General features: G+C 40.8%; 1 long non-coding RNA gene across 1 annotated transcript; it reads left to right on the top strand.

Annotated features, from left to right (window-relative positions):
- Positions 1-2,335: 2,335 nt before the first annotated feature.
- On the top strand, positions 2,336-5,704 carry LOC129385505 (uncharacterized). Its single transcript, XR_008613009.2, has 2 exons — positions 2,336-2,554; positions 5,543-5,704. It is a non-coding gene; the product is annotated as an uncharacterized lncRNA (long non-coding RNA).
- The last annotated feature ends 4,279 nt before the right edge of the window (positions 5,705-9,983 follow it).

Here is a 9,983-nt window from a genome sequence, read left to right as displayed (position 1 = left end):
AGACGGTCTATAGAAAGAAGTTGATAATGTGTTTGTTTCCTTTTTGTCTACTTCCCCTCTATAGAATACCTACAGACGAAAGTCGACAGAGTCTCTATCTATTTTTTTCCATACTTTGTCTATAGACTTTCTATAGACGAAAGTCGATAGGTTTTCTATTTCTTTTTGTCTACTCGCAGTCTATAGACGGTCTATAGAAAACAGTTGATAAGGTGTTTGTTTCCTTTTTGTCTACTTCCCCTCTATAGAATCCCTACAGACGAAAGTCGACACAGTCTCTATCTATTTTTTCCATACTTTGTCTATAGACTTTCTATAGACGAAAGTCGATAGGGTTTCTATTTCTTTTTGTCTACTCGCAGTCTATAGACGGTCTATAGAAAAAAGTTGATAAGGTGTTTGTTTCCTTTTTGTCTACTTCCCCTCTATAGAATACCTACAGACGAAAGTCGCCACAGTCTCTATTTTTTTCCACACTTTGTCTATAGACTTTCTATAGACGAAAGTCGATAGGGTTTCTATTTCTTTTTGTCTACTCGTAGTCTATAGACGGTCTATAGAAAAAAGTCGATAAGGTGTTTGTTTCTTTTTTGTCTACTTCCCCTCTATGGACTACCTATAGACGAAAGTCGATACTGTTTCTATCCATTTTGTCCATACTTTGTCTATAGACTTTCTATAGACGAAAGTCGATAAGGTTTCTATTTCTTTTTGTCTACTCGCTGTCTATAGACGGTCTATAGAAAAAATCGATAAGGTGTTTGTTTCTTTTTGTCTATTTCCCCTCTATATGGACTACCTGTAGACGAAAGCCGATACAGTTTCTATTTATTTTTGTCCATACTTTGTCTTAGACTCTCTATATTATGGACAATAGTCGACAAGGTTTCTATTTCTTTTTCTCTACTCCCGGTGTATTGAATGTCTATAGAAGAAAGTCGATAATATGTGATTCCGAGTTCCCATACCCCCTGCCCTCTGCGAACGCGATGATATGGCACTGGTTCATGCACGACGGCACCGCAACTCCGGCGCGGCGGGCAAACCGTGCAGACTGCTAGTCTGCGTTCGGTGCAGCTGCCCCGAACGAGGATCGCGGCGGAGCAGGCACCGTCCGAGTCACCAAGGTCTTCCAGGCACCCGAAGGCCCTAAACCTGGCTGCTTCCCGGACGTATACTTCGCGAAGACCAGGTGGTGAAGGTCAGATGGTGATGATGTGGCAAAGGTAGTGAATAAGTGGCGAAAGCCGGCAGACCAGGTGGTGAATTCACCACCTGGTCTGCCTCTGAGTTGTCGTGGTCTTGCATGTCTATAGATTAACAATAGACAAACATCGTTAATCTGGAGCCAACCCGTGTACGCTGTAACCAAGCGCAGGTACCGGTGGATAATACGTAGCTGCGTTTGATATAAGCCACTCAAGTTGTATGCTGCTGAGATTGCTGTAGAGCCTATTTGTAGACATTAGTATACACATAGTGTATACCTCCGCATTTGTTGACCGCATGATATCATCTACGTAGCCGCTCTCGGCAATCCCAAGACAGTCTTCACAGTTGTCACATCACTTTTGCGGCAGTAGAATAAAGAAAGCAAAACGCCGATCCAATTGTTATAATAGATGTTATGAACGCCAGCTACAAGTGGATTCCAAACAGGCATCAAGCTAACAGCAAATACACTCGTAATGTTTGTAGCTGACAACGCGGACTTTGTGAACGTGCGATGAACCGATGTCGCGCATATGGTGTTCGCGTTGTGTGTCGTCCGATTCTCGGATACATTTCACATTGTCTTCATATCTCGGCTGCGTCACTAACATCGGGCGGTTTTTTGTTCACTTATATCCTGCACTATAAACCCATCAAAGTTTCTCATTCACTTAAAATAGGTGCCAAATTCTCTGAGCCCACCCAGTATTTCGCCGGCGGTATGCCTGTGCAGCCACGCATATGAGTACCTCAATGTTGTACTGATTGCTTTGACCTATCATCGGAACAGAAAATTAGCACTAACATAAGTGCGGGCATAACATTTGGCGGTACGCTGGAAGATATGCTACAAGTACGCTGTATTACTAATTGACGCTGGCAATAATGCGTCTGAAACGTCTGAAGGGCCCTGTAACGGCTTTTACAAACAGCGCATTCATGTTAGCGTTCCAGTCTCATACAATAGCCCACAGCGTTTGTCATACAACCTGCCAGCGCATTTCCTTCGTCCATGAAAAAAGATGAATAGTGGTGATAAAGATGAATAAGCCACCAGTTCCGGCGCGCATGGCGCGCAGAGAGAGAGAGAGAGAGAGAGAGAGAAAGAGACAAAAATAAAAAATGAAGGAGGAAAAGGCGCTCACACTCCTCCGAGCGCGCACGCCCTCGCGCGCGGAGCTCCTGCGCATGCTCGGAGCTCTTGCGCATGCGCGGCGGTGCGCCGTCTCAACGAGTGCGCCAGGCACGTAAACGGTTGTACCGGTGTGCGGTGTCTGCCTGAACGTTGGTGTCTGTGTATGCGTGTCATCTTTGTGGCATCACACGTCAACTACACTGAACGGTAAGCTTTAGCAAAGATGTGTTGCGTCAATAGCTCATGATTATGTGAGCGCATTTCGTAGCGCAGGTGACTCGGGTATAGTGTCGGTTTGTCGTTGACATGGTTTGATAACGCGCTCTTGTTCTCGTTTTTACTATACGGAATGTTTTACGGCGAGCGATCGCTCGGGCTTGTTGATTTTAGCATTATAGTTTAGATGCGTAAAGAAGGAAGTACACCATGTTTTAACTTGATACTGTATGTTGTGTATGTTGTGCATTGTGTATGTTGGGCAGCCAGTGTGGTAGATCTCATTTCGTGGCGCTTGATCCGGCCACGATGAATGCTGCGCCGCATGTGTAGTGAAATTCTCGTGACACGCTTTACGTATATATCTCGAAATTGTGTTAGCATCAAGAATGTTCAGACAGACACGTATAGTTGAATAACTGCTAACGTACTCGAATGAAAGGCCGTGTTTGTGGGGCATGCATCAGCAGTGTGTGCGCTGCCGTTTTCGCATTGTTTGGGAAGTTACCGCAAGTTAATTTTGGGAAGTTACCGCAAGCAAAACACGAGACTTGAAGAAATATCAAGCAAAAATCTCTAGATTCACCGAATCTATTTATATGCAACCACAAACGCTTTTGGATCATGAAACCTGCGATAAGCTCAGTCACTTGCAGCTTCGCAACTTAGCCGAAAAAATTGGAGAACAATAAATTAGTCGCTCCGGGAAGCACCTTTACACGTTTCAAACTGAAGGCATTGCGTTTGACGGTAGTTGGCAGATTTTTTTTTGTCTCTTTTTTGAAACAGTTTAGCAGCAGAAGTTATCTTTCGAGCTATATGAAAAGCGTTAAGCGCCTTCCGATGCTTCGGCGTTATGCAGTTTACGTGCTCTTAATCACTATGCAGCTGCTGGCGCAGATTCGCATTGTGCCAGTCGTGCATGGTATGAAGCCCTTGTCGTGCGTAATAAGTGTTCCGGTTTTCATTACTGTTGCATGTAGTGCCGTCGTCTTGGACAGACTGCATACTATATGCGCTGTACAAAAGAAAAAAGAGCCAGATTATCAATTTGGTGGTCTTTTCGTAGTAGATAACGCACAGATTATTCAAATAATTCAGTGGACATTGCATTTGTTCTACCCTTATCAACACACCTAAGAGATTGTAACATGTTTTAGTTGGTAAGTAACCTGATCAGTACGCCCCCATTCATGTGCATTCTACTGAAAGTGTGGCAAATGTATTCATCTCGAAGCATTAGAAAAGAGATATTGCAGACTGTTCTAAGCGGAAATAAATTGCAAATGTTAACGTGATTGTTCAAAAGTGCAGTCAGTATGCTGAGCATGTTCGTTCGGCACGGGCATATTGCATTAACACCTGAAAAATGTGCACAGTCCAGCCGGGTGTCTTTGTTTCAACAAATATTATTAGAGGAATCGTTTGGGATTCTCGCATTTCTTTTATTTTTATAAGTACACTGTGTGTCACATGAACCTGTCTTGAAACGAAACGTACCGTTGCTGGCACCGGCGAACATTACGGCTGTCTAACAGCTTATCACACTGTAATGTAACGAAACATCATAATGGTACTGATTAATATTGCCATGTAGTCTTTAGTCAGAGGTAAGAAAGTTAACTAGATGCATAAGTGATGAGAGCAAATTATATAAAAAAACTACTATTGAACCGTAAAAATAGCTCATTGTATAGTTTTCCCTCACATTGTTGCATTTGTTTTACGTGTGTCTCTGTGTCTTCCGTGCTGTACTCGTGTGGCCATCAATTAGGAACTTGCCGAAGCCCTTGTCAGCTTTATTAAACAAGGGATTCAAGTCAGTTGCATCTAATACTACATGTCAAGTGACCGACGTGTTATTCGTTTTATCTAAATATTATGGACTGGCAGTACATGGCAAGCATTAAACCACAATATTTTTTATTGCACTTAAGCTGCAGGCGTCATAGATTGCTAGAAAATTTTCATGAATACAGCCAGGGAAGGCTTGGAAAAAGATCGGGAAATTTTGAAATGACCACATAGGTATGCTGTCTTGTTATATGTCATACAAAGTTTCCAGAGAATGTCTGTGTTAAATATATTTTTAAAACCTTTCACTTCATAAAAATTGAGGAAAATTGGTTCTATTTATTGAAAAAAAAAAGAAAGTCAAGGATACTGACTAGGCATTTCTTACTCAATATGTTTTTTTGCGTTAACTAAACGTCCTGAACCTCGATAGCCTAGAAAAAATTTTCATCTTTGAAAGCACCTTAAATAATTTACTGCGATAGAATTCATTCGAACTATACTATCAGTTCTGTTTCCTAGGAGGTGCATATCTGTCGTGCCATGACACAAAGTGCTCGTGTGGTATTTCGGGTGCTCATGTGGTATATTTAACTTGGAAACCTGTTAGCATGCCCAAGAGGCCTCATTACCTGTAAGAAATTAAGTGACCATATCAATACAATCAACCCATCTGCCTTCTGTTGAAGTTATGGCCAATGACCCATTCATTTAAAAGTATGAGAAAGACATTTAAATGTGTATTAAGCAAAATAAATTACAATCTTAGGCATGATACTGTGAATATTCCAGTCACGTCTTCTGAAAATATCCCTCTGCACGGGCATACTTAACTACCAGCCAAAAAAATGTACAGACAGCCCAACTGGGTAACGTTTCAGCAATAAATATAGAGACCATTTGGGATAAGTACATTAATGCATCATATATGAACTTGTCATAAAAGGGAACATACTGTTGCTGGCACGAGCAGCAGTTGTGACTGTTTAATTGTTCACCATACCATGCAATAAAACATTGTATAAAGGTACTGATTTGTATTGACAAGCAGCCCTTAGTCATAGTTAAACCGCATTAAGTATTGACTTAGGTGATTTGAGCAAATATATTAAGCTGCTTAATGAACATACAAAGAATACACATTTGTTATTTTTGCCTCATATTGCTGCATCTACTTATTTGCAGCATACACCTGCAGCACCTTTGGGACTAATGACACAAAGGTCAAGGCCAGCCTGGCGACCATGCTTGCCAAGGAATAGTGTAAATATTTAATCTGTTTCCATAATTAGCATGAGACATGAATTTAAGGAATTAATATATTATATCGAGCAATAAAAACGGTTATTTGTTTTATTTTTTTGCACTGCACGATTGAACACTATATAAATTCTTTCTGTTTATGCAACAGATATGAAAGTACAGCTGGTTCAAGAGCATTATTAATCTGCCAACAGTAATGCATAAGTGCAGATGAAAAGGAACAGGTTTACATGCATAAATACATTCAAAACGTTTTGCTACCGCATGTAAAGAAAAATGTAAACTAACTTGTAGGTAGCCGCTATGGAGTTATGGCCTTATACACTCTTTCTAGACTTGTCTATAAAATGTCTGTGTCTATAGAGTGTCTGTAGATTAATGAAAATGCATGTTTGTTGACAAATGTCTGCAGAATTTCATAGAAAAAAGTGTATCGGATTATAAAGTTCTGTTTTTGTAGACTGAAGTCTATAGAATGTCTATAGACTATCTATATACATTTGTCTATAGACATTCCATAGACTTCAGTCTACAAAAGTAGAACTGTATATATAGTTCTACTTTTGTAGACTGAAGTGTATAAAATGTATACAGACAAATGACATCTGTAGACATTTTATAGACGTCAGTTTACAAAAGTAGAACTGTAAGCCTATACACTTGTCCATCGACATTCTGCAGACAACTGTCTACAAACATGAATTTTAATTAATCCATAGACACTCTATAGACTCAGACTTCTTATAGACTAGTCCATAATAAGTGTATGGCCATAAGTCTATTGACAGTCTATAGGCTCAGACTTCTTATAGACTAGTCTATAAAATGTGTATGGCCATACGTCTATAGATAGTCTATAGACTGAGACATTTTATAGACTAGTCTGTAAAAAGTATGGCCATAAGTCTACAGACTGTCTATATGTAGTGTATAGACAGTCTATAGACTCAGACTTTTTATAGACTAGTCTATAAAAAGTGTATGGCCATAAGTCTATAGACGGTCTATAGGCAGTCTATAGACTCAGACTTCTTATAGACTAGTCTATATAAAGTGTATGGCCATAAGTCTATAGACAGTCTATAGACAATCTATAGACTCATACGTTTTATAGACTAGTCTATAAAAAGTATGGCCATAAGTCTATAGACTGTCTATAGACAGTGTATAGACAGTCTACAGACTCAGACTTTTTGTAGACTAGTCTATAAAAAGTATGGTCATAAGTCTATAGACTGTCTATAGACAGTGTATAGACAGCCTATAGACTCAGACTTTTTATAGACTAGTCTATAAAAAGTGTATGGCCATAAGTCTATAGGCTGTCTATAGACTAGTCTAAAGTAATGTCTATAGACAGTCTATAGACTTCATAGACAAATATCTATGGTCTGTCTATGGACTTTCTATAAAAATTTTTGTAAGGGAGGAAGGACTACGTCTACCAAGGGACGCGGAGAGTTCGCGAGCGTTTAAACCATCGTCGCACATTTTATGCAGTTCCGTCGCCTTTCACGCAGTATTCCCATTGCCATCGATATCCCGGTGTTACTTGTGATGTCCACTTGAAGAAACACACAAAAATATTCCACTTTCGCCGAACGGAACGCGAAATTCACGGGGGAAATCCGCGTCTTACTCAACGCACCTTGGCAGCGCGTCGGCGGTTTGGAAGGGTGATGGCCGCCGCTACCCACTGTTGCCGGCATAGCGCGCACCTTTGCGCTACTCTGAAAATTTTTCCAGTGACTTTACTTGGGCGGATTGATGTTATGAGCGTCCTCTTTGGAACGGGGCGGTGGGTTGCGCCACTAAGCTCCTGCTATTATACTGCTTAATGTCCTACCTAGGTTAAACAAGAAAAAAAAAAAAGACTATGAACTCCCACAACCAAATTTTCTGATCCCCTATTACGAACGTTGCTTTTGTACATCTCCGGTTTTTGTCGTATCCCTACTTTTCTTCCACCAATCCTCTAACTGCCTCTTACTAATCCCTATTGCGCACATGTTTACTTTTTCACTGCTCTTGCTGAACCCAAGGGCTTCAAGGAGACCAATGTAGCCTAAATGGGCCGTCTTCACATTCTAATAAAACATGCTGCGTAGTTTCCCTAACTTTACCCGCAGCAAGCACATGCTTCTTCTTCCTTCTTATATCTCGCTTTATAGGTCCGTGTTCTAAAGCATCCTGATTTCGCTTTGAAAAGTAATGAGCTTCCCTTTGAGTTATCATAAATTCTTTCTTTGCTAATTTCATTTTTTCCTCTTAAGTAATTACTCATGGCAGGTTTCTTTTCCATTGCCTCCACCCATGAGATTATTTCAGCCTCTCTGATTTGCCGCTTGACGTTCTTTGTGGCTGTGTTGCTCACCCTACAGGCCGCATACTTGCTGGTAAGCTTCCTAAGCTTTTACTACACTGTGAATCAGTGTTTTTTCTGTACAAATACCTCAACACTCTACCAGCCCATTTACTTTCTTCCATATTATTCAGTCATTCTTCATTATCAATTTTACTGTGTGCTTCTATTACTTCAACCTGCACAGCTTCATTTCACCTGGATACAGGGATGGCTGTTAGGAGCGTCCCCTTTGGAACGGGGCGTTGGGTTGCGCCACCGAGCTCTTGAATCTTGACTTATGGATGGATGGATGGACGTTATAAGCGTCCCCTTCGGAACGGGGCGGTGGGTTATGCCACCAAGCTCTTGCTATTATACTGCCTAATGTATATACCTAGGTTAAAGAAGAAAACAAAAACAAAACCCTATGAGCTCCCACAACCAAATTTTCTTATCCCCTATTGCGAACTTTGCTTTTATGCGTCTCCGTTTTTTGTCGTTTCCCTACTTTTCTTCCACCAATCCTCCAATCGCCTCTCACTAATCTCTATTGCGGACATACTCACTTTTCCACTGCTCTCGCTGAACCCAAGGGTTTCAAGGAGGCCAGTGGTGCCTAAATCGACGACTGGGCAGACGTCTTCACATCCTAATAAAACATGCCCCATCGTTTCCCTAGCTTTCCCGCAGCAAGCACATGCTCCTTCGTCCTTATACCTCGCTTTATAGGTGAGTGTTCTAAGGCATACCGATCTCGCTTCGAAAAGTAATGAGCTTCCCTTTGAGTTATCATAAATTGTTTCTTTCCTGATTTCGCCTTTTCCTCTTAAGTAGTTACTTATGAAGTTACTTACACTTTGGCTCTCCGCGCACCTAGCAGAATTGGCGAAACGCACCAGCCTCCAATATTGTCGCCGCACGCCGCCGAGTCTCGGAGGCAATAATTTCGGTTTTGTTTCTTTCATTTGTGACCAATAATGTTGCAATTATCGAGTAATTTCATGGATGTGCTTGTGCCGCTGTTGATATGTTGCGAAGACGAGTGAAAAAAGGCGTTTCACTTTCTGTTAGTTTCATTTAAATTCATATTTGCGATGTTTCAAGCTTTAACTTAGCGCAACAATACAATCATGCCGGCTGTTGAAGATGTAGAACTTTCTCGATGGTGATATTGTACTTCTAGTAATTCACACGAAAATGAGTATCGTAAATAAATGTGCCATGTTCCTTTACTATAAATGAATTCCTTGACAGCCAAAAACGTGGAAATAGCAGACAACAATTTATTGCAGCAAGATTGTGAGAAAAGTGCCAGACACATGAAAATGGAAACAAACTGTCAATTGCAAGTAATGAAGAATAGTCAGAAATTCATTACGTGGTGGCAATAAATTTAGACAAGCAAAACAACACACACACGACGTGTTGGAATTATCCAGAAAATGAAAAAAAAAACTTAGGCACGCCAGCAATTAATTTGCTCACAGTGGGATTGTTTCAGAAGTAGTGAATATGAAGCTTTTTCTTGTACTTCTGCGAAGGAGAGTGAATTAAGGTAGCAACATTATGCGAGTGGTTCCGTGCCAAAATAAAATGGCTACAACAATAACTGGGCACGCACCAACATCCAGAACTAAAATGTGTAAGCCAGTGCGTCCCTGATTAAACAGCTGCAAGAAATTGGCATCTCAGTTAAATAAGTGCTTTGGCTGTGTTGGGGGTGTTCACCTACTGTTTTGGAAGCCTTGTAATCGTCTTCTGATAATTGGAAATTCGCCCTTGAACATGCATGATGTCCTTTGACTGTAGAGTGTATTTTGAGGAAATACTAGTAGAAATTCCTGCAATACGTAGAATGACAGGCAAAAGGTAAGCATTACTGGAGGCTTCAAAGCTATTGAATGTAGACACTACGTTCCTTCGCGTAAGCAATACTGGAGCCTTCAAAGCTATAGAATGGAGATGCTACGTTCCTTCGTGTAATGCGTATTTTTCTGATCTAAGGTCAAAGAGACACTG

Source organism: Dermacentor andersoni, chromosome 7 (assembly GCF_023375885.2).
Source record: "Dermacentor andersoni chromosome 7, qqDerAnde1_hic_scaffold, whole genome shotgun sequence".
Taxonomy (NCBI): Eukaryota; Metazoa; Arthropoda; class Arachnida; order Ixodida; family Ixodidae; genus Dermacentor; species Dermacentor andersoni.
This window is presented reverse-complemented; position numbering and strand designations above follow the sequence as displayed.